We start from the raw sequence: 25,759 nt of genomic DNA, 5'->3' as shown, positions 1-25,759 counted from the left end.
ACATGGATACACCCCTGATATAACAAATTGCTCGGCACAAACCAGCTGTGATGGTAAACGCTGGCAAACGCTCCAGAGAGGCACTTGGGGAGCAGAGAAGAGAGGAATTACTTTGTCACAGAGCTGTCAAAGTAGCTGATGAAACAATGTCGGTTTGACAGTCTTTTGGCTCAAGTGTAAACTCGGCGTTTGGACTGGTACTGCTGTGGAACTGTGCCAGGGGAGGTTGCTACTATAGCAACAGAATGTTCAACTGAACCCAACTGCTGAATAAGAACTCATGAGTTAAAACTCCAACTGAATATTTCATGAGTAAACAATGAGAAAAATAATACCTTTTGTTTGGGACCCATCCTTATTTTTCTCAATTTATTACAGTGGATCCTACCGGCTTTGTTACAATACCTCCATGTCTCCTCTGATATAAACATTTTATATTTAATTTCCAGTTGTTTTAGATCTTTGGGATGTAAAGTGATATATCCAGTGTGGCTGATAGTGACTTAGACTTAAAGTGGTGTAATGATCCAGTTGATGACAAGGAGAATGGCCAAAGATTTAAATCTAATAACTTCAATCTGAATACCTAGCTGTGACTTAATCACTTTTAAGTACATAATGTTGAAATTTAAACGCCACTGAATTCACAGCACTGAAACGTTTTACTTTTTCATCCATCTCTTTCAACCCCACCTACAAGGACCCCCTTTGGTACATCTCAAGGGGTTCTTCCTAATAAAGATATAAAGATACAAATATATTGACTTTAGCTGTCCCATCAGTCGTTTTCGATCTGAAGCCATTACACTTGAAAGCTCATTTGGTTCCACTCTCCCCGCCATCTCGTCACCACCGTATCAATAATATATTATAAGAGGGAGCGTTGCAATATATCATCCTATTGATTTATTTTTTTTGTTGTATCAGCCTTTATAACTCAAGCCTCCATTGCAGAACATATCACACGTGGCCCTTCTCTGTGCTTCCACACATCAGGTGTGATAACGTTGTTCCTCATTAGCCTCCTCCTCTTTCCCCCAAAAGCTCATTAGACGCTGTCGGGGCAGAGAGCGGTAGTGTTGTATCTTATTATCTTATTTATATGTTGCAGTCTGACCTCTGTGGTCCCTCTGTTCGAGTGGGAGTGCAGCCCCGCTGTAGCTGCTGAGCCTCAGTGTGCTGTTCCCTGCAGCCAGGAATGGGATCTGTCCTTGGTTAGATAAGAGTGGAGGTCAAGCCCAGCAGCAGCATGCACTGATGTCTGTGTACTTACACGCCAAAAAACCCATATGCACGTACGGTTTGTGCATGCAGATGATGAGCTGCCATCAGTGGTGGAATGTACCCAAGTATATTGACTCAAGTACTATAGAGTATTCACATTTTATGTCACACTGTACTTTTTGGTATGTTTTTATGTTTTTTACATTTTGGAGGCAAATTAACTTTTTACACGACATTGATTTGACAGCTTTAGTGACTATAGTGTGTAAGATTTAGTGGCATCTAGTGGTGTGCTGACGATTGTAACCAACTAAATACCGCTCTGCTCACGCCTCCCTTTCCAAGCGGGTTTGGGAACTACGGTGGCCTTCAGGTAGGGAGATTTTTAGGATTTTAGAATAACAAGGAGCTACTCTTATCAATACTCTGCTTCAGGATTAGAATGTTTTTATAGTTTGAATATATATATATATATATATATATTTATATATATAACGTATCCCTAACTTCAGTTTACATAAAACGTGAAAGGCTCTCGCTGGAGCCAGTGTCTGTTGTTCCGAGCTGCTGTAGAAACATGTGAAAAATGCAAGATGGCGGAGTCCGTGGAAAACGACCCGCTTCCTATGTAGATATAAATCCCTTTTTCTAAGCTAACGAGAACACTACAATTCTTAGTTTAAGGTGATTATATACTGATTAAATTATGCATATTGCATTACATTTCTGGCAATTAATCCCCCTAAATAGTACACACTGTTCTTTTAAATAGAATTTTCAGATTTGTCATACAAAATATAAATCAACTAATACATTCTAATATATTTTTCTAGGTGAAGTTACCCACCCGAATATATAAAGTCATTCAAATCAGCTGACCTTTACCAGCTGCAAGATAAAAGTGATGCACACATTACTGCATCATTAATCCAGAAATCATATATATGATTCTGAAGTATTTGTTGATGCTAATACTTATGTAATTTTACTTGAGTCAGAGTTTGAATGCAATACTTTCTATGATTATTTTAACACTGTAGTATTTTCACTTTTATTTAAATAAAACTTTTGGTTACTTCTTCCACCACATGCCCTTACTAGTACTTTCTTCATCTCTCTACTGTACAACTGAAAACACAAAAAAACAAACAATTAGACGCTCTTGGAGCTTCAGCTTCACCAGACTGAAGACCTGCTAATGAATGTTCCTGTTGCCAATTAAGACGCACACCCACACCACTACCCTGTCATGTTTACACGAGCAGGAACCATGTAGCAATGTCTGAGACATCTAATTAACTGCAAAGGTTTGTTCAGCACCTCCTCGCTGTGATTCTCAGGCTCTCCTCATTAAATAACACCAGAAATCATCCAACTGTTTGAAAAATAAAAGTCAATGCCGTTTTAGTGAGGCTGTTCTGTTGCATCCAAGGCAATCAAGAGTGCACTTTTTTTTTTTTAAACGCTTTGTATTCTATCAACTTCTATCAAAGCGTCTCCGCTTCCTTAAGGCTCATTAGTCCTGTCTCTCTTGTTTTTCAACCGTGCATCTTCTCTGCTCTGTCTGTCTGTCTTCCTACCAAACTATTTATCTCTGTCTTCCTCTCTTCTCTCTCTGTCTCTCTCTCTAGCACACACACACACACACACACACACACACACACACACACACACACACACACACACACACACACACACACAGACAGACAGACACGCAGACACACTCACAGACACCTGCATTGAAGTGCCCATTGTGAATTTTGCTCTGCCTGTTTTCGTACCATTATCCAGCGACTGGCTTTGGTGCAGAGCGCACAGAGAGCCCTTTAGAGATGGACCTCTTTGAATTTCCAAATGATGATACAGTACGGGACTCGCTCATACACAAACAAAGCACTTATTTCTCTTTAATCTTGTCCGTTGTTGACCACTTTTTCTCAATTGAAACAGTTCCCATGCAGCATATTTAGTTTTAAAAGACTGCAGAACCAACAAAATTCGTGGATCATGTGTGCTGGTGCTCTATGCTAACTACATAGCATGTGTAGCATTACAGACTGATTGTAGGCAGTTGTCACTATGATATCCCAAAGGTGAGGAAATGAGAAATGGGATAAAGGCTGGCATTGTTCTATCTTTCTTATATAGATATTCTATATTATATGCATTGTTTTTATTTTGGTTAGTAGTAGGACAGGACATTGTAATGGACATTTCCACAGTTTTCTGATGTTTTATAGACTAAATAATGAATCGAGATGATGATCAACAGAGAAACTGATCACGAGGAAGACGTTCCTCTGCTTTGAAGTGAAACTTGTTGATTGTGTTCACTGGTTTGGCCTCAGAGAGAGAATGACATGACTCATCAACACCTATTCATCCATCCATCAGCTCCAACTACACTCCTCCATCCACTCCTTCTGAATCAGTGTGGTGTCATGACTCTCATGAATCTGGCCTGTGGCTCGGACACTTGCTGTCATACACACACGCACACACACACACACACACACACGCACACACACAGACACACAAACCCTTTGCACTGTGGGCTGTGAGTGACCCTCGTGTCGGCCTCGGCGAGCGAATGGCGTCATCCGTCCGGCCGATGCTTTGATCCACTCGCAGACGAGAGAGAGAGGGATGTTTGCATTAGCATTTGAGTGAAAAGTGCTCCCTCTTCTCCCTGTTTTTCATTCAGCACGTTGAGAGGCGTAGGTGGTAAATAGTGCTGTATTATCAGTCAAGGATCATTCTGGAGCCAGTGAATGAAGGTGACTCATCCATAGAGAAACAATGTGGTTTTCACAACCAGATTACATGAGCATAATAGGCCTAGATGTTTGACCAGATCAAGTCCTTTAAAAAAAATCTTGTTGTTTTTCTTGCTTTATTTTGTGATATTACTTCTGTTTTAGTGACAGATTTGGTCCGTGGGATCAGGGAGATGAAGCTTCACATTGGGTGTATTGCTGTTATACTCTCTTTGGCAGATCCTCTTTCCAACCATCTGTCTTTTGCCCTGTTCATTAATAACACTGCTGCAGAGCGTTTGCATGTGTTTCATATATTTTAAATGGCTTTTTCTTTTTCTTTTTTTTGTACATCCCGCTCCATATGTGTGATTTATCACGTGGATTTGCCTTACGTATATATATTTTTCATCCAGTTGATTGTGGGATATTTGTTTAATCTTTTTCCCATTTGTATATATTTCAAGAATAAAAATCTGACCCAAGGCTGATTTAACCATGCACACAATGTCAAAGTCTCTTCAATGTTACATGAACCTCTCAGCCCATCTATGCCTGTCAGAGCAACCAACCCCTCATATGTGAAGGGAAAAAACAGCAACCAACATGTTTCAGAAAAGGTTAGACTATCAACCTCAGTGATTATCAAATATTCTGACGATTGTTTCCTCAGTTAATACATTAATTGTTTTAATCCATAAACATTTTCTCCAAAACCCATTTTTGCCTGAAAAATCAATTGTTAAAATAGTTGCCAATTAATTTGCTGTGGAACAACTAATCCATTAATCCATAGTAAAAAGTAGATTATGAAATATGCACAGTGACTTATCTTCATAAGGTAGTTTGCTACACTTAAAACAGAGAAACTGGAACGTTACGGAGGAAAGTAATAATAAAAGTCATAAGGAATGAACTCTGATTTGATTGGCCACAGCTTTGTAACTGCAAATCACAAGCTGATCATCCCAGTCTTCAGGAAGAGTCACTGGTGAGGAGTTGTGCTGTTAGGAGAACTGTCGAAATGGTTAAGAGTAAACTGAAGCAGTAACACGTCCAGCGTCTGAATCTAATGTTTGTGGTTCCCTTCCCCATTAATTCTGCCCAGATATGATTCAACCAAAGCCCTCATCAAGTAAGTATCTACATAAACTGTACAGCCACCCTCCACCCTCATTACTGCAGTCACCGGGCCTGTTGACACTGACTCTGCTGAAACCTCCACTGTTGACTTAATTGGTGTGACTAGCAGAGCGAGAGGCATCATTAGCCACAGGCTCCGGTGAAAATGAGGGCGTCGCTGAGGAAAGGAGAAGGGAGAGGAAAGTGAGCAGTGGTTTGCACACGCAACGGATTATTTCAAAGTTAATACATTGCAATGAGTAAAACGTCAATGGCACAAAAAGCTGATTATTGAACGGCTGCATTGTTTATCCCTCACCTGAGAAAACAAGTTCTTAGATATGACATTTTCTTATTTACATAACAGATCTATGTACAGTAGGTGTTAATTACTGAAACATTCATTTCAATTTCACTCCCTCAATCCTCCCCTCAAAATATGAATTTATGCTCTTGAATTACTGAATTTATTCCCACAAATAAAGAATATATTGTACAATGATATCTTGCTCCTATACTGTAAACACAATGTGTACTTAGAAATATCCCCCATGCTTCATCCTTCTATATTGTTGAAAAAAGCATATTTAGACTAGACTAATTTAACGTTTGTTCATATTAACTCAGCTTCATGGCTCATTGGGAAAAGCTTTATTTCGACATGTTTTTTTAAAAATAAACTGCCTGCAAAAAACAACAACCAGCTCAACTGTTCCCAGCTCATTAGTTAACTTCCAACTGTATCCAAATAAGGTCATCTGTACCAGAGGCACAGTTCAGGTCTGAGAGACTGTGGCTGTCTGTGTTCAGAAAATGTCATTGGGAAGAGAGCGGTCCTCCCACAGCTGAAATATAAGTGCTTGTGCATGAGCTAAAACTGTGTGTGTGTGTGTGTGTGTGTGTGTGTGTGTGTGTGTGTGTGTGTGTGTGGATAGTTGTGTATGTGTGTGGGTGATTTCAGGCTAATTAGTCAGCAGCACATATGGCGGTGTGGTGCCAAAAGGACAGCGGCAGTGTGGGTGAAGAAAACAAAATATCACAAACACCTGTACAGTCTGATGCAATAAATACAACTTTTGAGAAAGGTAATATGGTTAATTTTTGGCGGGACTGTGTAAGAGAGGCACTTATTTAGGTCTCCACATATCAGGCACAAAAGGAAATGCAAAAGTATAATTAAAGTTTTTCTTTCCACATACAAACCTACAGTATGGTGACACAGTTTGTTTGTTTTTTAGATATGAGGTCTTAATGATGTGATGATTCATCTTTCATGTACATTTAATATATAAACCTTCACTGGCCAATTCCTAATGGAATTAGAAAACGGGATATTTTTACTGGTACACCAACAGTGCTTACTTTTTGCCGTCGCCCAGCAGAACCACGTGTCTCCAACTTTAGTTATTTTGGATTTTCAGTGTTCATTGATGGGTTTAGAAAATCCCAGAGGAGGTAATATCGTTGATGTTCTACTTGATTGGGCAGAAAAAACCCAAAAGATGGCTGGCTGGTTTATTGGTACCTGTCAACTGTCATCTACCCACTATCCACCTGCATAGAAAGAGGGAGTGAGTCAGATGAGAAGAGTTGCTGCATGTTGACAGCTGTGCTGAAACATGGCAAATCCCTGATTCCCTCCTTTCTCATGGTGCTGCTGTTGGCAGCTGTGACAGCTGAATGCTTCTTTGTTTAGTTTGTACCTTCAAAAGGTTACAGCCTCTGTCCTGATGCAGTTACTGGGCATCAGAGCATTCTGGGGAGACATTTGTCCAATTTGTCTCAGCTTGACCATAAAACTCCGCTCCACTTTCAAAACTCAGTTCCTGCACTCAGACATCAATGCCTGTGACTTAAAGTGCCTTGGTAGCATTTACCTCGCCTGGTAGCGTCTCACGCCATTAGCCTGCCAGTCTCGAGCCATTACCCTCCCAGCAGCCCGGCTCTAACCTGCAGCAACAGCTGGGGAGAGCCGGCCAACGCTGTCTGTCACAGCGGCTTACACAATGTCAAATCTCTCCACATGTTATTGCACAGAGAGCAGATTACGGCTTAGAGTCGGGCCTCGCTCGGCGCGACACCACGTGACGCCGAGTTGCGGCCAGGGGTGACGAATTAACTTGGGCGATGACTCTGTGCAATATGGAAGTCAGAGAGGGCAGATTAAAAGACGACCGTTTGTGTCCGTGAGTCATTAACCCGGAGGAACAGGTCAGTCTTTAGATTACACACGTTGTGATTATGTAAGGCCATCTACACTGAGGGCGCTGTGAACATACGGCAGCTCTTCAGTCACAAATCGCAATTTGTGACTGTTAAGTAGTAAGCAACATTACTTTAGGCTGAGCAGATGTCCCACACAGATTGCTCTCAGTGAGAGAGATGACGTGTACTTACTTTTTTTTTTATATCACTACTATTGGTTTGACTGCTGTCAGGCTAGTGCTTTTTTATTTATAGCAACACAGTAAAAAAGGCCATGATTTGTCAGGAATTTAAAAACAAATTCTCGATGGTTTATTCTTCTTGAATTAGAGTTCAAATGTATCTGGTTCAAAATCTAGAGATTTGACTTTTTTTCTTTTTAGATACAAAAGGAAAATGTTGTCTTTACCTAAATAGTATTTGTTGTACTTTTGTTTTTGAAAAGTTGGTAATATTCACATCATGCAAAGATATGAAGTGCATGGAAAACCCCCACTTTAATCATCAGAAAATCAATAAGCCGGAACGTATCAGATGTCTGAACAGCTGGAAAAATATGAGCAATTACATAAGCGGCTGATTTAATCACAGATACCAAATTGCAATCTGCAGTTATTGGTCCCATGCCTGGTTACATAAACCAGCGTGAGAAAGAATGTTGGGGCTTGTTGGGGACGCTGTGGTTTCCACCTGCTGTCTCATGGGAGGAGACAATAATCTGAGAATACGAGTATAATGTGAGACACCGGAGACTCCCAGTGGTAACGTGGTCCTTACTGGACATTATGCAACAGAACATGTAAGGTGAAAACAACATACAAACTGGAGTGTACTGTGCCAAGTTGCACACACCTAATTCCACAGGTCAGGTGTCCAACTCATCTCCCACAGTAAATACATCTTCTTATTATTGTTATCCCCGCCATGTTTACACCTCTTCTTGTGCTCGAGTGTGAGCGCTCAGAGATTTAATACACTCGGTGTCAGACGCCATCTATTTTGGTGCTATTGATAGGGTGTGCAAATGAAAACATCACACGTTGCCTAAATGCCGCACGTCTAAATGCTGGAGTGTGAAGAACACTGTTTGCACGACTGTCCACTAGCCGCGCTGCAACGGAGAAGGAAAAAAAACGCTGTGTCGGCCTGACCGACACTCTGCTTCTCCTCGCCTCAGGTCTCTTAGCTTTTATTTTCTGTCACCCGGCTCTATTTGTGTCCGAACACGGCCGTCGTACCGAGTAAACGCAAACCAAAAAAAACAGGTATTTGTCTCCAACAGCTGCATAAAACAACACCACAATCTCCTCCTCTCTCCTCTGTGTGCTTTCCTGAAGAGAGCATGTTTATTCGTGCGATTACATAATAACATCATGTGTGTGTTCTTATCTACTTTATTTTGCTCCACAGCACGCGTGAGGATATTCCTTTTTTTGCTTATTAGCAGCGCGGCTCATTAAAACCCACTCGCAGGCTGACAAAGACAGACGCCTTCCTTCCTACAAAAACCCCACAGACCTGTGTGCAGCAATTAAGAAGATAGAGAAGATTTACCAGAGAGTTTTTAGTCGGGTAGTGCCGTTCCAGTGTTAATAAAGTTAAGAAACGGTGAGCAAAGAGCGATACGATACCAGTGGACATTGCGATAATTAAAGCCGCGGGCTCATTGCAGCCCACACAGTTGATATGTTAGACACGGGACGCTTGGTTTCAAATCTTGTTTAATTTAAAGAGCTAATGTAGAAACACTTCCTCGGCACAGTTGGACCTCTTATTAGCCTCAGAGTTTTTTCCAACGTAGTGTGACCAATGCGTTTATTACGGAGGGTAATTAAGGCTCGATCATCTCAAAGATTAACATACTATTTGGACACGGATACAACCATTCGTCTTGTTTATCGACATGCCCCACTGGCCAATTATGTCTTCCTCGTGAAATGTTAATTAATGGGAGCAGGTCGTGTGTGTATGAGAATACATTTTGTCCTTTTTAATAAGGGGAAATCGAACTGTGCTGACATTTGTGTGGCCACAGAAGAAAAGACTTGCAGTAAAAATAGAGAAATGTAAGGGTGGGTAAAAACAACGAGAACAAAGTGTGAAGACTTCGCAAAGTGGAGTTGAGACATCATGCCAGAGGCAGGTTGGGAATGCGAGTGTGGGCGCTGAGCTCCCATCAAAGTTTTACTAATTTAAGAGGAATTTAGTGAATGTTCTTCTGGGGGGGGAAAGAACAGGGAGCTGAGGTCCTGGTCTTTAAAAGAAACACAAAAAGGAGAAGGAGAAGGATAATGAGGACAGAAATGAGACAAAAGTGTGGTGAGAGGACAAGGAACATTTAAGGAGGTATTGTGAAGTAACAACTCACACATGGAGGTCAAGCAAAGACGGGATAATGTGGGAACAGAAGGGGGAACTCTTGTCTGCTCGCATGAACTTGGAGGGATGGAAAAGTAGAGCAAGGAAAGGAAGTCTGGGAGCTGGAGGGCCTTCTGCCTGCGGGGAAGATGGAGGAAAAGACAAGGAGGAAGAGGAGCGAAGAGGAGGAGAATGTGGTTTGCTGTGTGTGTGTCAAAAGTCCAATCCCTGCCGGGCTGTGATGAACAAGAGGAGCGCTAATCAGGGCACAACGGAGATGCAGCATGTACACAGACTGTAAATAAGAAGTGAACTTAGCCACTGTGAAGTCCCCCAGTGGTTTGTGGACTGCTGTTTTGAAGCCTCAACTTGGCATTTGGGTGGTCGCCATCTTGGTTTTTGTCAACCAGAAGTGAGACTAGAGGGTGGAGCAACCGACCGCTTAATAAGACATTTTTAGGCGACCAGAGCGGACAACGATCCTGTCAACCTGTCAATCACGAGGTAGCCACGCCCTAAAGAGTTGCACTGTTGTTGCTCATGGTTTCTTCCTGCAATCAAAGGTTTTTGAGGCAAATTTGTGATTTGTAGTATCCGGCTTTACAAATAAATTGAACTGAATGGAATTGGATAGTGTTGGTGCATTCTCCAAGTTCTGCATGTGTGCTTACCTCCCGCTGGGCCGTATGGTGTGTGTGTGTATTTTTAGTGTTTGGTCCTTCTGAACACTACTTGGTCCTCCCTTTGTTCTTCACTTCTCTGGTGCAGAATCAGACAGCGAAGAGGCTTCATTGTTGCCGGACTTCTATTCATAGTTTTCATAGCTTGTGTCAATTTGTGTTTCATCATATTTTGACACTATAACTGAGACATTTCATTGGAAGAGTTAGATTGTGGATTGTAACTATAAATAGATCAAACCTATCTGGACAGTGTGACTAAAAGTGAATATAAGATCATACGTATCTGGGAAAGGCTAGCTTTCACCATCACCTGGAACTGGACTTTTGCAAAAGAATGATGGGGTCTTTTCAAGTTGAGCCAGAATCTTGTGAAGTGTTTGTGTCTTCAGGTACATCTCTCAGTCAGGCGCTTTCTCTTCCACCAGAGATCGCTGCCCCAGAAACGTCAGTCAGAGCCAGTGTTTGTGTCTGCAGTTTTACTGAAGAGAGGAGCTGCTCAGAAAGGCGAGTTTCGAAGAGTTCAGCCTCCCTGACATGTTGTCGTGTCCGGGGCCAACACACTGTTTTATTGTGACCCATTGTACTCCTCACACTCACCTACTTTGATCCCTTTTAAATTGAGCTTCCTCTTTTAGCCTCAAGAGCCCTGCCTGATTCTTTGGATCGCGTCTTTTGGAAAACTTTTAAGTGGCTGGTACCAATTGGAGCGTCACCATTTATTAATGAATTATCGATCACATCCGGGAACCCAGCCAGTCTGGGCTCCTTCCGCCAGATAAATGAACCCACTCACCTGAATGAAAGGTGTTGAGTTGCGCGATCTTTATCCAGTTCAGACCAACAGAACCTTTTGTCGTCTGAGGAGCTTATTTTGTCTTTAATCATTCCAAACACACGAGCGCTTGTCGCTTGATGTGATTGCTGAATGAATGGAGGCTCATTAAGTTGCAGACAGACTAATGATGGTGTGAGATCCTGCTCCCTGCCGAGGTGAAGTGTAGAAAATGAATAGTCATAAAACTTGCACTCTCAGCAGGTGAAAGATTTAGAGTGGCCTGTTGGGAAGTGTTTTGAGGTTAAGAAGCGCTCCACAGAGCCTAACCTGATTTATGAACTTAATGGCTGCGACACCTCACTGCTGAGCGTGATTTCATGGAGCTCAAATTGGGTTTTTGTCGTCGATGATTAATGTGCATAACAATGCCTTTGAGTGCATGGACATTATTTCTAACAGAGAAGGATCCAGATTTATCATGTATTCAATTCCTATTTAAATGTCACTATGTCTCTTGCCTTTTGGCATTTAACAAATCCTAAATTGATATCAAGGTTCATTTTGTTGCCTGACTCACTAATAAATGAGAAGATTAAAAGTGGATTAAGGTTTGATTAACTAATAATGAAAACAGACGTTGTGCTGCGTTAAACCTCATATGAATAGGTCAAGCATCTGTAACTCTGAAGTGATGTAATCATGACATCAGTTCTTCCTCCCTCCTTTTTTTGTTCTCTTTCACTTTGCCCTCATTCAAAATACTTCTCTCCTGCAACTTCTGCAGATTGCTGTCATACGATGCTCTGTCATCACATATGCAACAACAGCAAAGACTGACCAGGGACGCAAGACTTGCTTTGCTGTCATAAACAGAGTTCTCGATAATTGACTCACAAACACACACACACACACACAAAGTGTGTCCTGTCTTAATCTCTCTCCGCCTCCTGCCTGCCTGCAGTGTGTGTGTGTGTGTGTGTGTGTGTGTGTGAGAAAAGTATTTGGTCAGCAGCAGCAAAAAACAAAAAAGAGGAGTTTGCGTTCTCTAACAGTCGACGCCTCGCTGAACATTTCTGTCTGTCCAGCACAAGAGAGAAAACTGAGAGAATCTTAAAAGCTGCTTGTATCAATATTTTGATATTAATACTTGGAGAAAATGACGGCATGTGATGTTAAAAGAGTGGCTCGTAGTGATGAACCCACAGACAATTATTACCTGACTCTGCAGTTAACGTTCCTCGGGAGTTGGTGGAGACCAAAACAGAGATAAAAGGATTACGTACATCTGGCATTTGGCCAGAAACGCAACTCAAAATGAATGTCTATGTTGCTTATAAATAAGCAATCGATTGCTAACAAGCTCGCCATGTCAACCTTATAAGGTGATATTATATGAATGTGTTAACAGCCCTCAAAGAAATCAGTTATTGCAGGTTAAAGTGTTTAACTGATAATCAATATAGTCGTTTGAGTCATAAAGCAGAATTATCAGTCACTGATTCCAACTTTTTAAATGTGAGGATTTTTTTTTTTTTCTTATATCATGTAAACTGACAAGATTTGCATTTTGGACTGTTGGTCAGACAAAAGAAGATATTTGAAAACTTGAATTCTAGGAAGTTGTGCCATTTTTTACAAACTTGTGGCACATTACAGACTAAAGGATTAATTGATCCACTGACAACATGACCAATACATTAATCGACAGTGAAAAAGCCCGAAATTTAGTCTCGCAAATATACCAAGTAGCACGCGTGCTGAGAGTCGTTACACTTTTCAGAAGTAATATAATTGTACACAATTGAAAGGGAAGAAGAAGAAAAGCAGCTACAAGATGTTGTCTGCTGGTGAACGTAAAATGAGACAGGAAATAAGAGACACAAAATAAAAAAAATAGCTCAATCTGAAATACCATTTAAGGAACGGAAAAAATGCTTGGCTGAGGGAAAATCATAAACACAGTGTTATTTAGCACTTTAAGCTAATCAAGTAATGCAACTGAAATTATCAGATGAGAGTTTTATGAATAATGTATAGGCCCACAGTACAGTACAACAGGTGTGTGTGTGTGTGTGTGTGTGTGTGTGTGTGTGTGTGTGTGTGTGTGTGTGTGTGTGTGTGTGTGAGACCCCTGCACTTCTGTGTAAGTGTGTGTGGTTGTTTGTGGGCAGACGGCAGCCAGGGAGCTGACCTATTCTTCAGACTGGAAGAGAAGGTAGCTCGTGATTAATGTCATCACCAGGGAGGCACCACGGGGGAGAAAGGGAGGGAGGGAGGGAGGGGAGGCATGTAGCAGGTTTTTGCTCCATTTCAGTCCAAAAAAAAACACAAGCTCCTTTCCCCTCGTGACTGATGAGATTCAAAATGGCTAAGAGGTGCCATGTAGCAGCTTCTGCTCCCGTGAAAGTGACTCACAACCTGTTGACTTGTTCGCTGAGGCTTTTGCTCATTGATGCATCGTTCACCTTGAACAACTCTTCTCAGTGTGCCCACACTTGTTTCCACGACTAAACAGATGAGAGGTCTCCAAATGTCTCGCAGCGATGTGTGATATTTGGCCAAAACTGAAGAAAAAAAATATTAAGAGACAGCAGATGAGTTTCTTCTTCTGCAAAGCTTTTTTTTCACGTTCACTATTCGCTGATCACACCAGCCAATTAACCAAACCATTTTTCAATCAAATACCACCTTTTTCCCCTCAAGACGAGACCTGTTGAATGTCTTCTATGGTTGACAAAACCATCTCAACTCTACTTCCACTTACTCACTTGTTCAGGAGCTTCTGCCCATCAAACACATGCTCATCCCTCACTTCTACAACTTCTGATCCGTGTTGACTGAAAAGTGGAGCGTGACATTTCAATGTTGACGTTGGAGGCAGGAGTTGACTAAGCAAGCTGAACTCCAGGGTCCACTTGCGTTCCTTGTTGTGGAGCTTTCAACTTTAAGCAAAGCTTGAACATTGACAGACAGAAATACCAAAATTATGACTTCGATACGATACCCTACCTAAATATCTCCATACTGATACCGCAGTAAAGTTATAACCGTGCTAATACAAAGGGATGTGGTACCGTTTTTTAACTGCAGGGTGTTGCGATACCTTTCTGGTAAAGGTATGTCGTGGAACACTAAAGTGAAGTCAATCTGCTTGTGAGCAGCTTTAACGTTTGGGGAACATGTTCAAATAAAATAAGCTATATTGACTGTCGGTAAGAAAGGGGATGCGAACGGTGGTCTGCAGTGCTAAAGTTATCTTAACCTCCTTCCCCACAGGTTTCCATGTGCTATAACCACTTCACTGTACTACGGCCTTTGCTCTTGAGAGACTAGAGATCATAACTCTTATAGAAAGAGAAATCCTTGACCGGCAAAATGTAAGCACAGGCGCTTTAAAGCATTGACCACGGCAATTTTTCATGTGAGGACAGCCTCAGTGCATCACCGACAAATAGCAAAAGCAGAGTTTCTCGGCTAAACCTACAGCCAAAAAAAGGGCAATCAATCTTTTTCCCGTGAGGCGCCAGGGGTGAGGAGCCACGCTGAGGTCTCTGTCTGCCTCCGTCTCTCTAACAAAGCCAGTTTGTGCCGCTCCACTGGGGATGTCAGGCACCTCTTTCCTCCCCTCCCGTCTTCCTTCCTCACCTCTTTCCTCCCCTCCCGTCTTCCTTCCTCACCTCTTTCCTCCCCTCCTGTCTTCCTTCCTCACCCTTCCTCCCTCCTGTCCTCCCTGCCTGGCTCATCAAGCACTTACATAATGCTCTATTTAAGAAAACAAATGTCACAAGGCCTATGGCTGAGTCCCCTGGGTGTGTTTATGTATTTAGAGTGTGTGTATGTTTGTTTGTGTGTGCATTAATGGTTTCCGGTGTGTGTGTGTGTGTGTGTGTGTGTGTGTGTGTGTGTGTGTGTGTGTGTGTGTGTGTGTGTGTGTGTGTGTGCTTTAGCTCCCCTCTGTGTGTACCTTCAGTATTTTGCCAGGGGAAACTCAGGGTTTGTATGACTCAAGACTGTCTCCCCTGAGAAAAGCCACAATGTGCGTCCTACTTCATAGTCTCAGGCAGAGCACAGTGACACATCTGCCATGTGCAGAATCAATGACTTGCACCATTTTAGAGAGAGAAATAACTGAGACAACCACATTACATGACCTGTACTTTTCTACTGTGTCCTTGTTTTGGACTGCGGCATCTGTTTTGCAACAAAAATGTGAGAACAAATAGGGAAATACTTCAAGAAGATGAAACAGGTCCTGGTTCTCTGTCTCTGTCTCCTGATTAATTCAAGAAAAATACCAACTTAGACTTACTTACAGACAGCCGCTGGTTAGCATTAATTCATCTTCAGTTCAAAGATCAGATTGCAGAGACTTGAAACTTTTATTTTTTTGTCATACAGCAAAGGTCACTTTTTATCACATTGAGGTAGGCTTTTTAAAAAATCTTTATTAGCAAATTAAAATCACACAGTATCGACGGAATAAGAAACAGCTTCATAAACCAACCAAACCCACATATATATGAAATGGATTACAGTGAAATACAGAACTAAGCTCTGTGAGGCTGTGATGTGGCACAGCGGTGCTCTGAGCTTAATGCCATCAGCTGATGCTAATATGCTTATAACAACAATGCTATCATGCAGATGCTAGCCAGATATGATGTTTTTTTATGTTCACCATCTCAGCATGTTCCTGACCCCTGTGTTGGGAACCACAGTTGTACAGAGGATGGTCAGCGGTTAAATACATGTGAAAATGGATCCATTAATGTTTCATCCTCCCTCTCACTCACTTTTTTGATAATTAACCACACCGAGCAGTTTGGGATGCTCCACAGGGACTCTCACACACACACACACATACACACACACACACACATAGTGAATCCCAGGCGTGTCAGGAGTGGGAGGACATCAGTAGGACACCATACATGTCTTGTAACTGCATGCTCACTATCTCATTTATCTCTCTCTTTTTTTTGGTCCTTTGCTTTGCCTGTTTCTTTTCCCTTTCCTCTCGTGGGGTTTCTCTCTTTACTTCTCATTTTATCATCCCTTTTTCCTCGCTGTGGTTCCCACCACACCGCCCTCATCCCTCCTCCTTCTATCTCTGTGAGCACAGAAGCGCTGTGGCCTCATTAAGCCATCACTGATCCCTCCTGCCGTGGCCGAGCCCGTCGGATCATTAGTCAGCCCCGTCTGAGACGCCCAGCCTGACGAGAATAGAGCAGGCCTAAAACCCCCAAACCTCTAATATTCTCTAAGTGTCTTGAACGCAATCAAGTCAGCGCAGGTGCCTTAACAGATCGATCGGTTCGGCCACGGTGTGTTAAAACTGTGTGAAATATGAATGCAGTCACACGAGGGCTGTGTAATTACAGTCGGTTGATAATGTGCCGTGTGTTTGGATACGTATTTCTACTAGATGTCCTCATTATTTTCTATCATCTAATTGGAGGGTTGTGCAATCGAGACTATGAGTCCATTTTGTTAATGGGAACATTTGTACTGGATTTTATTATAATATACATTAAGCTGTCAGAGATAAAAGGTCAGGGCTGCATTATAGTGACAAATCAATGATATTATTATACTGCACGCGATGTTGTGATTATGATTATTAATGTCATTGCATGAACTGATGTTGAGTTAATGTAAGTACAGCTTATACATGTAATTTTGAGCAGAAACAGGTGTTCTCATGAGGATATTATATATTTGTGCCACTGTATATTGTCAAATAAAGTATTTGAGAAAAAATATCCGTGAAAAAAATAAATTAAGGGGTGCCAAATTACCCATACCATAATAGCACACATTATATTCCTTATTGATAAACCTGATGATTTTTTTCTTCTTTAATCAATTTACTTTTTGGTTTTTAGAACATCAGAAACTAATGTAAAATGTATTGTGAATGCAGGTATTTTACTTAAGGTGTAGGTCTGATTGTCTTCTTCTAACACTGATAATTTGTGTAGTGAATTTTTGGAGTGAAAGACAATTTGTGGCACACTGACACTATAATATTTAATTATAATTTTTTAGTGCAGTGTTTAAGGAAGCGGAAGGACCTCAAACATCTAGTGCCTTATTACAGGCAAATGCTTAATAATCATCATGATGATTACTTTGGTTTAAAGCTAGACCACTGAGGAAAACTCAGCATAGATCTATCATCTATCATCCTCTGGTTTGAAAAACAAGTTCAGTACATCAAAACGACGAGAAACACAACAGACACGTCTTCACATTGAGCTTCACCAGAAGAATCTCTAATTATCAAATAATCCTTTGTTCTTCCGTCTTCATTTTCAGTACGTTACTGGTGATGACTGGTGACAGGAGGATTAAAAGTGCAGTAAAAGCTTATATGTTTATCTCTAGTGAATTGTACAGCTGCAGGTCAGAGGTCCATCTTATCTAAACCCCACACATCTCATATCATCAGTGATATGTCCTTCTGTCTAATCATGAGGAGTGTGGTACGTACTGTATGGATAAGCCATACCAGGATGTTCCCATATCCCTAACACCTAGTGGATTAGCAGCCCATTGACAGGCCAGCTGTTGATCTTTTGGCCTCGTCCTAATGCTGCATAACTCCTCCATGATCTGAAAGATGTCGGTCAACAAGCACCGGGGGCCTTTAGTCGGACGAGGGGGGCGAATGTGCAAACTGTGCCGGTGGCAGGAGGAAGAAGGCTGCGTATTCAGCACTAAAGAAACAGAGACGAAGAGCAGCTGCATTGCTTATGTAATTGCAGGGGGGTAAATAGTGAGGACACACGTTTGCATCCATACACACACACACACACACACACACACACACACACATTTAAGTGGCACAGCGGTAATCGTCTGCTGTTTGGATGCTGGACAGAAGCATCGGGGGCCAACGTGGTGTCTCTGCCAGCTACAGGGAATCTGACGTAATCCACACACACACACACACACACACACACACACACACACACACACATGGCCTGAATGTCAGAGAGTTTAGGACTCATCACACAGAGACGCATGAAGCAGAGGGACAGAGCGACACCAGATCATACCAAATTTACATATTTCGATGGCACACACACACCTTGAACTGAAATTTGAATTCTTCTCACGTCATGTGTAAGAAAATATGAAATACAATTCAAGCCTCTGAGGGTTTCACATGGCAGCAGGGAACATTTGAGCCAGCGTTGCCAGGAGACGATGTGCGCTATACTAGCTAAGGGCACATCATCGCTCTGTGTTGATCGTCTGTCTCTTTACAGCTTTCAAAATTTGGGAGAAACCATCGTGCCGTTACGTTTGTATTCCACTCAGCACTACCACTCCATGTTACTTCTCTTTCATGTTCTGTCAAAAACCCACAGAGTTAATCGACAGCTCCCACACGCTCATGTTGTGCTCTTCCCACATTACTGAGAGTCAAAGTGAAACAGAAATTAAGAAAAAAAACTCATTCAAAATCCCACTGATATTTGTTTTAATATTAATACTAATTCAGCCGTGGAGAGCCTTACCTTTCTCATCATGTTTCACTGAACACGATAATTAAAAAAAAAAAAAGATTTACTATATTTTTTCATTCACTACTTTATTGTTTTAAGAGTCCTTTAACCTTACTCCTACCAACCGCAGATCCCAAACTTTATAAGTCCTACTTGTTGTGCTTTTGCCATATCTCTTTATTTTATAATTCAAAATTCAAAATCATTGTTTTCTGTTTGTGTTTGTGCTTTTAAAAAAATGCCATGCAAACAATTCCACCAATGCAGTTTTACCAGGTTGAGCTATCTATTGAGTACATCTTTGCAATGGGTCCTAATTTAAAGTATCACATACTACATACAGCTGGAGACGGGGGAACTCTGTCATTCATCTTGACGGAGACAGACGCAGTTGAGATTACAGCTAAAAAGTTGTATGGACTGTAAACCCAGAGGAGCACATTCTTTTTTTTCAAAAAGAACAATTAAATAAATGCTTAATGAGAGTTGAGTCAGTCAGAGGCTAGTACAACAGTGGCTAGCAGAGACTAAAATGGGATCTAGCTAGCATTAGCCGTCACTCTTTCGTGGGTCCGGTTGTGGAAAATAACCAGATATAAATAACCAGCCTTTAATATGTTACCCTGTGATTCAAATCACGACGTGGTTCAACATATCATACAGAGTTACGGTAACGTAGGAAGTGCTCAAATCGCAGACGGGACGTAGTAACAGCTAACAACTGCAGATAGGATATTATGAACCATTTCAGATACCGGCCTACACAGTTATTCATCATTCAAAATGAACAGTACTGTCATTGTACGCTCCCTGGAGATCACAGAATGGCAGAAAAGTAATGTTAAAATCAAGAGAATTAAACATGACACACAGTATGTCCATTTAAACACATTATTGTGACAGCTGCTGAGGATTACCATGTGTGTAATTGCGTCCCATGCTGCTAAGGGCTTTATTTATCTCTCTTACTGTATGTACTCCATAGGCCGGATGTGCGTCCTGTAATTTCCTGGGTTTGTTGTCTTGTTGATGTTACACTTGCCATAAGCGCTCACATAAAGCTGTGCTCATCAACTTCAGAAGATGGAGGATTCATCAAAGAGGTGATTATTATTGAACCCTGTGGGCGCTGATTGTAATTTCGAGGGTGTGTAAAGTATCGGGGGCTTAATGAAGCTGTCAGTGCTATCGGGGTTTAATGCTTTCCAAGAGTGTGTCTGCAGTAGTTTGGTCAAAGCAGAGTGTATATTGTATAAGTTCAACAGGTCACATGACTTCAAAGTCACATACATAATACAGTGACCTTATTGTTTGAGTTTCCTGTCGCCTTTAAGGAAAATAGTGTGTTGTGTTACGGCTCTTGTTTTGCATGTGCACCTACTTGTCTTCAGTGTTTCTATCATGCATTGGTTAAATATAGTTTTTCTGTGTGTGTGTGTGTGTGTGTGTGTGTGTGTGTGTGTGTGTGTGTGTGTGTGTGCGTGAGAGAGAGATGGCCACCTGGGGCCTGTCCTCCTTGGTTTCCGTGGTGTGATGTCTCAGTGATTAACGCGCAGGTATGTTACCAGCCAGTAGTCCGGTTCTCTCACCGCTTTAATAAACACACCGGGGGAGCTGGAGGTAAAATGGGGACTGCTGCAAAGCACTGTGGGTACTTGAAGGCGTGTGATGAATGACCTGGAAAGTTCTGTCCCCGTTTCTTAAACTTTTATGACAGTATGGTAATAGTTGGCTTGCGACCGTGTAAAACTGCCCCATTGTGCGTGTGAGTTCAGGAATACAACATGTGTAATTATTCTCCGGTGAACTTAAATTGAGGTGTCAGAAGCAGGAAAAGTGAGAACGCTTTCTGGGTATTCTTAGCCAGCAATTAGTCTCTGTGAGTCGGCTTCTTACCTCATTATTTTAAGCTCTACCTGCTCACTAAAGGTCGTCTTGTTCTTTTCCATTTTTCTGCACATTGTGTTTTTTTTGTTCAGTTAACTAACTATAAAATGTAGTTGCTAATTGGACATGTTTTTAAGTCTCTGATAAGAGAGAAATTGCTGAGACATACAGACACATTTGTTATCTCTTCTGTAATTGTTTTACGCATATTTATTTAATGAACACTTCACTGAGAGCAATATTCTCTTTTTTTTCCCCAGTCTGATCAGAGTCTTTTCATACGGTCACTGAGCAGCTCCAGCAGGTTGGGGTCATGGGGTTAAGGGCCTGGCTCTAAGGCACCATATGAGGCCCCATCCCTCCACATTTATTCTGCAGGTCCAGATGGAACTGGTAACCTCCTGGTCAAAAGCCGCTGGGCTAGTGCAGCCCTCCATACCGCCTAGTGTAATGAAAACAGGATTTATTTTTATTTTTTTGCCATCTATAATGTATGTATTAGATTTCCTCACTTTATATCGAAAGGGGACTGAAAAACAAGAACATCCGTCATCTCAGCATATGCTGAAAAATTACCTTTTTTTCCCTCTAGTGGCCACATGAATTATGACTCTTGAAGAAGTCAGCTGATGTTACTGCGGAGCCACAAAGTCTGCAGACGGAAGGAAGAGGTCGACAAAACGTTGGACATTAACAGGTTTCCTGTTTCCTCGGGTCAGCGTTGGTTTCTTTAACCCTGGACGTTCCCTGACCTTAACCACGCGGTTATTATTGTAACCATGATGACGAAGCTGACCAAATTGGTTTTATTCCAACACCTAATCAGACCTAACAATAGACTTGTTAAATGAAAACCATATATCTCAGATTTTTGTCACTTTCAATTTGTTTTCAGATAGACTAAAGCATGATGTGTTTCTTTTATGGGTTCAGAAAATTACTTTACTTTTTAAGATAGATAAACTATTCAAAAACCGCCATTGGGAGGGGAAAAAAGCATTGCCACGAAGCGGAAAAGATAAAGAAACATTGTTTTCACAAGAAAACAGAGATTTACAACATGTAATACTGTCTGTAAATCTACAGCACATACACTAAAGTTGCAGTTCAGTGTAATTTAATGCGCTCAATGTTGAACTTTTCATTGATAAAGAGCAGAGCCCCTGTCTAATCAACAATTAAACAGGATAACACCATGTTATTTAAAAATGTAAGTGTCAAAAACTGCCCACCTGCTCAGTTTTTCTGAGCACTTTATACGCACTTCGGCGTGTGTAAAAGCTGCATGTGTTTGCATGCTTGTATGCAGTCATTGTTTTGCTTTATTTCTGGTGTGAGCACAGCCTGGATTCCTATTCCACTAAGTGGGATCCTCCGCTGCCTCTCGACAAAGTCAACTATCCTCTGAACAGCTCAGCCTCTCTCGCAGCCATTTAGCTCAATTATCACCGGGTAGAGACGAAGCCGTTTGCCACCGGTGTCTCCTAATGGAGTCCGCCGGCTGCGGCCACAGGGACCTCCAGTCGGATGGCGGAGCGAATCAGGAAGCGATGATACTTTCGCAGGTTAAAAAGCCCCCGCTTGGCCTCTTGTGTGAATACAGCAACAAAAAGGCTTATAGCCTGCAGCACATGTCGGGGAGAGAGGGCCCGCACACATCCACACACAACATGCAATATAAAAGCGGGGCCTGTGTGTCCTAGACGGTCTAATTAAATGCCGTGTTTGATGATGAAAGTTGTGCCGTGATGAAAGGGTGTGTGGTGTTCTGTGTGAAAGCACCTGAACACAGGATCTCTCCTCTGCTATTAATCAGAGCGCGACAGGGACGGATTAACCAACACCTGTGTCTGCTGTGTGTCAGAGGTAGAAAGTAGCTACATTTATCCCAAAAAACAATGTCTGGCTATGATTTTTTTGGTTTATAATTTAGTTTTTTTACCCGTAAATGAAGTCTCCACCTCAATAATTTCCGAGTTAAAAATAAAGGTTGAATTAAGTACAGCAGTGTAATGGTTAAAAGGAGTCTTAATACAGTGTTTATGTTACATAACGCACTGCTAATACATATGTCCCATCCTTTCACTTTTGTCAGATGTGATGATAAGAAAATAAAATACTTTGCATAATTAGATATGAAACCAGTGGCTTGGAAATCGGAATCGGCCAAGAAAATTGCAATCGGCGCATCTCTAGTTTTAAGTACTTTAACTGTTGATGCTTTGAGCAGATTGTGCTGATAATAAGTAAGTAGTACTTAAGTAGGATTTTGAATGCAGTACTTCTTCCACCACTTGCGTGTTTCTCTATGATAGTGAAGCTTGATTGGATAACACTGTCTAATACAGCCATATCTCAGCTAACTGGTACACACACATCATCTCCATAATCAACTCCACATCTCATCATCAAAAATCACCGTATCCCTTAATCCAGTGGGCTCACTTGAGATTGCTGACATTGCTCTCTGTACTAGTTCTCACTAATGAGCTCATGCATATCCTGTGTGTCTGCGTGTGTGTCTGCATATGTGTGTGTGTGTGTGTGTCTGCATATGTGTGTGTGTGTGTGTGCATATATGCATGTATGTGAGTGCCGTGTTTGATATTCTAATGCCTTTTGATGTTTAATTCTCTAACAAGACTAGAAAGGCATACAACCAGAGGAGGCACACAACAAATGGCAGAGACACAAGACATGCAGTTGAAGAGAACAGGCACACACACACAGACACACACACACACACACACACACACACACACACACACTATGTAACATCTGTGAACTTAGACATCAGTTTACCGTTTGTGTTTGCAGCCTGATTTACAGGCTATAAAACAAAGGTCTTCTACATAATGAGGCCACAGTGAGAAGATCTGGCCCGTTACACACTGACAGGCTGCAGCAGCTGGAGAGAGATGTCATTCCACTAATTAAATCAGTGATGGGTAGTCAATACAGGTGCCAGTTTCTCCCTTTACAGCCACAGTTGTGAAGACAGAGACGAACCTGAAAACAACCCAGTCACAGTTGTCATTTCCAATCTAATCTGCTGTGTGAAATGTCAGCTGAGAGATACGAGAGGAGATGATAATTAGCAGGTCAATGTGCCGTTTTGAATTCTTTGTTTGTCTTTGGACAAGCTTTTTTTTCTGTTATTCTTGCCCTCACATTCATTGTGTATGTGTATGTTTTTCTGCTGTTGATGAGTCTCATGTCAGTTCGTCCGCCCACTGTCCTCTGTCTTCTTTTCTTTTCCACTGAGTCGCAGCTTCGGTATTGTTTTTGTTTTTTATCAGCATCAGAAGACGGATTGGTTCCAACAAGTGATTGATCTTGTGAAGCCAATGTTTCCACCCCGGGACTGGGATGGCTGTCAGGGTCTGTATTTAAATAGTGTGTACCTGCGTGCGTGGATAGTATGTGTGTGTGTGTGTGTGTGTGTGTGTGTGTGTGTGTGTGTGTGTGTGTGTGTTGTGATTATGTGAGAAAGAGATTATAAACGGGTTATGGTTTGGCAATCATCAGAAACTCATCAGGAATGAGAAAGGTGACAAGGATGCAAACCTCCTCAACCCCTGATTATTTATTTTTAAATGGTGCATTCTCGCCATGATTTTTTTACCCAGCCACAAATACAAAATAATCAATTTTACCTTCAAAACTATCTATCAGTTAATAGTGAGGACGGAGACCTATTTCTCTCCTTACTGAACAAAAACTAAAAAATATATAATTTATAAGAATGATAACACAAATCGGTGCTCATGATCTTTATCAATTTGAAATCTACGTCAGCAAAAAGGTTTGAATTCTTGTCACGTTCATACAAACATGTGACTTCACAATCTTTACTAATACTCTAGTAGTGCAAGTGTCAAAGACGATCCGAAGTAGCCTTTGCACTGTTGACTTCGGTCAAAAAAATGTTTCATTATAAAAATAAGAAACATTTCAAAAGCTTGTGTATCACGCTGTACAAACACTTTCCCAAAAGGCTACGGGTCAATAGTCTATAAAACTAAAAAGCATCTCTTATGCATAGAATAATACAAAAATAAAACATTTTCATTAGGTGGAGTTTCACTTAAGTTAGTTCCACCGGGGCTATATGCCAATGTAAATGCCAATTACTTTGTTTTATCCTGCTTTTGTGTCTAAAAGCTGCTTGAAAGCAGCGGGGATAAAACAATGTAATTGGCTTCTGAAAACGAACTGCGGCACATCTAGAGCAAGTATCTTTGCATTGTTAATCATGAATCCATAAAGGTTATATATATATATATATATATATTATATATTAAGCTATGCTGTGTGATATTACCTTACTAATGCGCAGTGGGCTGCACAACATGGAAGAAACCTGGAGGCTAGATAAACATTCTGGGCTTGTGCGCTCAATGAGCAGTTTTCACGCGAGTGAGTGGGCGCCATCTTTGAGTCCGGTATCCAGTTCCTTTAATCTGTCTCGGGCTGAGTCACACAGTTTTAGGTCATGGTGTGTGACACATCAGATATCAATTCTTAACTGTATTAGTGTTTATTCAAGTTGTTGAGGATAGGGAATAAATGGCAGCCGGCAGGTGAAGCTGTCCGTCCTCGCTCGGTGTAACTGACAGTTGGTTTCCACATTGTGGACATGAGCCTTTTTTCGGTGAGGCCCACTGTGACTGGCTGATGGCTTTGATACCACCCACCTGCAAACCCACACACACACCTACACACACATACACACACACACTGATGGGCCTCGTCTCTGACATCCATCTCCTGTTCTGTTTCTCTCTCTTCAGTTCCGACCATCAGTCCTTCAAGATGCCTCGATTTTGTTTTCACCGTCTCTCTTTTTCCACACCATAATTTTCACTTATAAAACACTCCAGAAATCTCTCTCTGACTGCCTTTCTCTGGCTCATACTGACAGACACACACACACACACACACACACACACACACACACACACACACACTGATGTGTGATCTTTTTAGAGCATCCACTGAGTGCGATAGGCGGCGTTTGCCCTTCACCACGTGCAGGCGTGGCTGTGGGCAGCGTGTTTGGCCCCTCCTGGCCACACTAGCTGTTGGTGCCACTACTACAGTCGGAGAGAATAACTGAGGATCCTCTTGGCTGCAAAATGTCCCAGCATGCTCTTTTCTTTACAGCCAGACAGCTCAGCTTCAGCCCTAAGGAAAGAGAGCATTTCATCATTATATGAGCAGAGATTGCTCCTC

At 41.7% G+C, this 25,759-nt stretch overlaps 1 protein-coding gene across 2 annotated transcripts in view; it reads left to right on the top strand.

The window, feature by feature from the left end:
* prkcab (protein kinase C, alpha, b) overlaps positions 1–25,759 on the top strand; it is a 92,637-nt gene that overhangs the window by 31,210 nt on the left and 35,668 nt on the right. The window lies entirely within an intron of this gene.

Source organism: Cebidichthys violaceus, unplaced genomic scaffold (genome assembly GCF_023349555.1).
Source record: "Cebidichthys violaceus isolate CVI_PGR_0920_01 unplaced genomic scaffold, fCebVio1.0.p SCAF_23, whole genome shotgun sequence".
Taxonomy (NCBI): Eukaryota; Metazoa; Chordata; class Actinopteri; order Perciformes; family Stichaeidae; genus Cebidichthys; species Cebidichthys violaceus.
This window is presented reverse-complemented; position numbering and strand designations above follow the sequence as displayed.